The sequence below is a fragment of the Leucoraja erinacea genome, chromosome 1 (genome assembly GCF_028641065.1).
Source record: "Leucoraja erinacea ecotype New England chromosome 1, Leri_hhj_1, whole genome shotgun sequence".
Lineage (NCBI taxonomy): Eukaryota > Metazoa > Chordata > Chondrichthyes > Rajiformes > Rajidae > Leucoraja > Leucoraja erinaceus.
Window position 1 is genome coordinate 125042064 of NC_073377.1, and position 5000 is coordinate 125047063.

General features: G+C 58.1%; 1 protein-coding gene across 2 annotated transcripts in view; it reads right to left on the reverse strand.

Annotated features, from left to right (window-relative positions):
- Nucleotides 1-5000, reverse strand: part of LOC129701676 (serine/threonine-protein phosphatase 2A 55 kDa regulatory subunit B gamma isoform) — a 280842-nt gene that overhangs the window by 181461 nt on the left and 94381 nt on the right. The gene's annotated exons all lie outside the window — the stretch shown is intronic.

A 5000-nucleotide genomic window follows, 5' to 3' on the forward strand; every position in this document is an offset into this window, starting at 1 on the left:
GAGGTTAGAGAAGGGGGGGATAGAGAAGGGGGAGAGAGAGGGAGGAGGAGAAGGGAGGGAAGTAGAGGGGGAGAAAAGGGGAGAGGAGAGGAGAGGGGAGCAAGGAGGAGAGGAGAAGGACGGGAAGGGGAGAGGGGCGGAGAGGAGGGAGCAGAGGGGAGGAGAGGAGAGGAGGAGGAGAGAGGGGGGAGGCGAGGGGGGGAGGGAGAGGGGGGGGAAGGGAGGAGGAAAGGAGAGGGGAAATAGGGAGAGGAGAAGAGGGGAGGAGAAGAGAGGAGAGGGAGGGAGGAGAGGGGAGGGAGAGGAGAGGGAAGAGGGGAGAGGAGGAGAGGAGAGGGAGGAGGGGGGAGAGGAGAGGAGAGGGAGAGGAGAGAGGGAGAGGAGAGGGGGGGGAGGAGGGAGAAGGAGGGAGAGAGGAGAGAGGGAGGAGAGGAGGGAGAGAGAGGGATAGGGGGAGAGAGGGGAGAGGAGACGGGGAGGGCGAGAGAGAGAAACGGGGAGGAGAGGACGGAGAGAAGAGAGAGAGAGAAAAGAGGAGAGGTGAGGAGAGGGCAGAGGAAGAGGAGGCGGGGAGGAGGGGGGAGAGGAGGGAGAAGGGGAGAGGAGGGCGAGAGGGAGGAGAGGAGAGGAGGGGAGAGGAGAGGAGAGGAGAGGAGAGGGGAGGAATGCAGAGGGGAGGTGAGGAGAGGAGAGGAGAGGAGAGGAAAGAGGAGAGAAAAGGGGAGGAGAGGAAGGGAGAGAGGGAGGGAGGGGAGGAGCAGAGGGGGGAGAGAGAGAGAGGGAGGAGGGGGGAGAGAAGGGAGAGAGAGAAGGAGGAGGATAGAGACGAGGGGAAGAGAGAGAGGGGAGAGAGGAGAGGGGGAGGAGAAGGAGAGGGAGGAGAGAGGAGAGGAGAGGAGAGGAGAGGGGAGGAATGCAGAGGGGAGGTGAGGAAGAGGCGAGGAGAGGAGAGAAGAGGAGAGGAGAGGGGAGGAGGAGAGAGGAGAGGAGAGAGAGGGGGGAGGAGAGGAAGGAGGGGGAGAAGGAGGGGAGAAGAGGGGAGAGAGGGGAGAGGAGGGAGAGGGGAGGAGAGGAGGGGAGAAGAGGGGGGAGAGGAGAGAGAGGGAGAGAGAAGGGAGGGGGGGAGGAAGGAGGGGAGAAGAGAGGGAGAGAGAGGAGAGGGACGGTGAGAGAGAGGGAGGGTGAGGGGAGGAGAGAGAGGAGAGATATTTCAGACATCTCTCCATCCCTCTCTCCCACCATTTCTTCCTCTATCTCTGCCTCATTCTTTCCCCCCTTTGGGAGAAGAGGGGGAGGGGGAGAGGGGGAGAGAGAGAGGGGGGGAGCGAGAGGGAGAGAGGGGGAGAGAGAGAGAGCGAGAGGGAGGGAGAGAGAGGGAGAGGAGAGAAGAGGGGGGGGAGAGAGAGAAGGGAAGGAGAGGAGGAGAGGGAGAGAGGGGGAGGGAGAGGGAGAGCCCGAGAGGAGGGGAGAGGAGAGCGAGGAGAGAGAGAGAAGGGGGAAGGGGGGGGGAGCAGAGGAGAGGAGGAAGAGGGAGAGAGAGGGGAGAGAGGGAGATAGAGAGAGAAGTGGGGAGAGGGAGAGACAGAGAGAGGGGAGAGAGAGAGAGAGAGAGGAGAGAGGGGATTGAGAGGAGGAGGGGGGAGGAGGAAACAGGAGAGGGGAAAGGAGAGGAGGGAAAAAGGGAGAAGGGAAAGAGGAGGAGGAAAGAAGAGAGGGGAGAGAGGGGAAGGAGGAGGGAGAGGAGAGGGAGAGGGAGGAGAGGGGAGGAAGAGGAGAGAGGAGGAAGAGGGGAGGAGGGGAGAGAGAGAGGGAGGAGAGGGGAGGAGAGGGAGAAGAGGAGAAGAGGGAGAGAGAAAGAGAGAGGGGAGAGAGGAGGAGGAGGAGGAGGGGGGAGGAGAGGAGGAGGGAGAAAGAGAGAGGAGGGAGAGGAGAGAAGAGGGAGAGAAGAAGGGGAGAGGAGGGGAGAGAGAAAGAGAGGAGGGGAGGAAGAGAGGGGGTGAAAGAAAAAGTTTTGAAGAAGAGTTCGAAATAGTTTGGGAAAAGTTTTAGAGAGTTTCAAAGAGAGAGAGAGAAGGAGAGAGAGTGGAGGAGGAGGAGAGGAGAGGGGAGGAGAGGAGAGGAGAGGAGAGGAGAGAAGAGGAGAGAGAGGGAAGAGAGAAGGGAGGAAGAGAGAGAAGGGCTGAAGAGAGGAGAGGGAAAGAGGGGGAGGACAGAGGAGGGGAAAGAGAGGGAGAGGAGGGGGGAGAGGGAGGAGGGGAGAGAGAAGGAGGAGGAAGAAGGGAAAAGAGGAGGAGAGGGAAGAAACCAGGAGGAGGGGAGGGAAGGAGAGAAAGGGAAGGAAAGGGGGGAGGGGGAAAGGGGGGGGGGGAGAGAGAGAGAGGGAGGAGGGAGAGGGGAAAGGAGAAAGAAAATCGAGGAGGGGAGGAGGACATGAGGAAGAGGGGGGGAGAGAGAGGAAGAGGGAAAAGAGAGAGAGAGGAGAAGAGAGAGAGAGAGGGAGAGAGAGAGGGAGAGAGAGAGAGAGAGAGAGAGAGAGAGAGAGAGAGAGAGAGAGAGAGAGAGAGAGAGAGAGAGAAGGGGGAGAGAGAGAGAGAGAAGGAGAGGAGGGGGGAGAGAGAGGAGGGAGAGAGGAAAGGAAGGGGAAGAGGAGAGAGGGAGAAGGAGAGGAGAGAGGGGGACAGGCCAGGAGAAGAGAGGAGAGAGAGAGGAGAAAGGGGAGAAGAGGAGAGAAGAGAGGAGAGGGAGAGGAAATAGGAAAAAGGAGAGGAGAGGAGGAGAGAGGGAGGAGGGAGAGAGGGAAGAGAGAGAGGGGGAGAGAGGGGAGGGCGAGCAGGGGAAGGAAGAAAGAGGGCAGGAGGGGAAGGAGGAAGGAGGGAGAGAGGAGGAGAGAGGAGAGGAAGGGGGGGAGAGGGGAGGGAGGGGAAGAGAGGAGGTAGAAGAAAGAGGTGGAGTGGAGAGGAAAGAAGGAAGGAGAGAAGGAGGGGAGGGAGAGGAGAGAGGGGGGGGAGAGGAGAGGAGAGGAGAGAGGGGGAAGGGGAGCGAGAGAGGGAGAGAGAGAGGAGAGGGAGAGAAAGAGAGGGGAGAGAGGGAGAGAGAGGGTGGGAGGAGAGAGGAGGAGAGAGGGAGAGGAGAGGAGAAGGAGAGGAGAAAAGAGGGAGAGGAAGGCTTTGAGAAGGAGAGGAGGGGGGAGGGAGGAGAGGAGCAGGAGGAGGGGAAGAGACAGAGAGGAAAGAGAAGGAGAGGAAGGAGGAGGGGAGGAGACAGGAGAGGAGAAGGAGGAAAGGGAGGAGGGAGAGGAAGAGGAAAAGAGGGAGAGGAAGAGGAGAAAAAGAGGAGGAGAGGAGAGGAGGGGAGAGGAGAGAGAGAGGGAGAGAAAGGGAAGAAAGGAGAAAGGGGAAAAGGGGAAAGAGAAGAGGAAGGAGAGGAAGGGAGAGGAGGGGAGAGGGAAGGAGCGGGAGAGAAAGAGGGGGGGAGAGAGGGGAGAGAGGAGGAGGAGAGAGGAGGAAAGAAGAGGAGAAGGAGAGAGCGAGGGATAAAGAGGCAGAGGAGGGGGGAGAGAGAGGGAAGAGAAAAAAAAAAAAAAGAGAGAAAAGAGAATTGGGGAGGAAAGAGAAGGGACAAAAAAAGGTTTCTAGAGGGGATAACGTCGGCTAGGGGAAAGAAAGAGAGAGAAAATAAGGAGAGGAGAGGAGGAGAAGGGATGGGAAGAGAGAGGAGGGTATCTGAAGGAAAATGGAGAGGAGAGGGGTCTTCAAGAAAGGAAATCTTCAAGAGAGGAGGGGGAGGGATCCATCTTCGTACCTTGAGAGGAGAAAGGAAAGGGACAGGAGAGGGAGGGAAGAGAAAGGTAGAGAGAGAATGAGAGGGCTGAGGAGGAGATGAAAGGAAGGACCGGAGGAGGAAGTAGGGGAGGAGAAGGAGAACCGAGAGGGAAGGGGAAGGAGGAGAATGAGAAGGAGGGAAAAAGCCAGAAATGGAAGAGGGACCTTCGATCCACACCCAGTTTGCCTACAGAAATGAGCAAAGAGGAGAGAGAGGATGCCATCGCCAATGCTCTTAAGACTGCAGAGACTGAGGAAAGGGGAGGAAAGGAGGGGAGAGAAGATGGAGAGGGATGCTTTTCATTGACTTTAGGGGAGCCTTCAAGGGGATCAGGAAAGCAGGACTGGTCACCAAAGGAAAGGGATTTAGGACTCTCCCAAAAGGAAAGGCCTCTGGAAAGGAAGGAGGGGAGGGTCTAACCGCCCCCAGACCGTCAGACTGGACCAGGGGACCTCTCCACCCCCAGACAATCAGGAGGGGGAGGAGAGGAGGAGGGCTGTGTGGGGAGCCCCCTCCTCTACGGAGAGGGGGGGGAACGATTGTGGAAGCCCAGGAGAGGGAACCATCGTCAAGTTTGGGGGAAGACACGAGGAGGGGGACAGGAGAGAGGACTCAGGAGGAGATTGAGACAGCCTACAGGAGAGGAGGGGAGAAAGAAGACTGGCAGCATGGTGTTCAGGAAAACAACCTCATCCTAAAACAGGACAAAAACAAAGGAAATTATCATAAACTTCTGTAAGAGCAGTGCAGCCCCCAAAAAGGGGATTCATCAATGGGGACTGGGAGGAAAGGGTCTCAGGAGAGAGAGAGGGGAGGCACACAAAGGACGGAGGATCTCTCCTGGACTAGAAACACCACCAGAGCAGAGAAGAAGGAGGGAGGCGACTCTACTTTCTGAGGATCCTCAGGAAAAACAACCTGGAGGAGGAGAGGGGAGGTGTCCTTCTACCGAGAGCTCCATCGAGAGGTGAGGAGAGGAGTACTGGATAGAACATGGTATGCCAGCTGAGAGGAGCAGGGGACAGGAGAGAAGGGAGGAGAAGGGGGAGAAAAGGGCACAAAAAAGACTGGGGAGAGGAGACTGGAGGGGAAGGGAGGACATCTTCAGCTCTCGCTGCCTTGGCAGGGAGGGAACATCCTGAAGGAACCCTTCCCACCCTGGAGAGACAGGGGAGAGA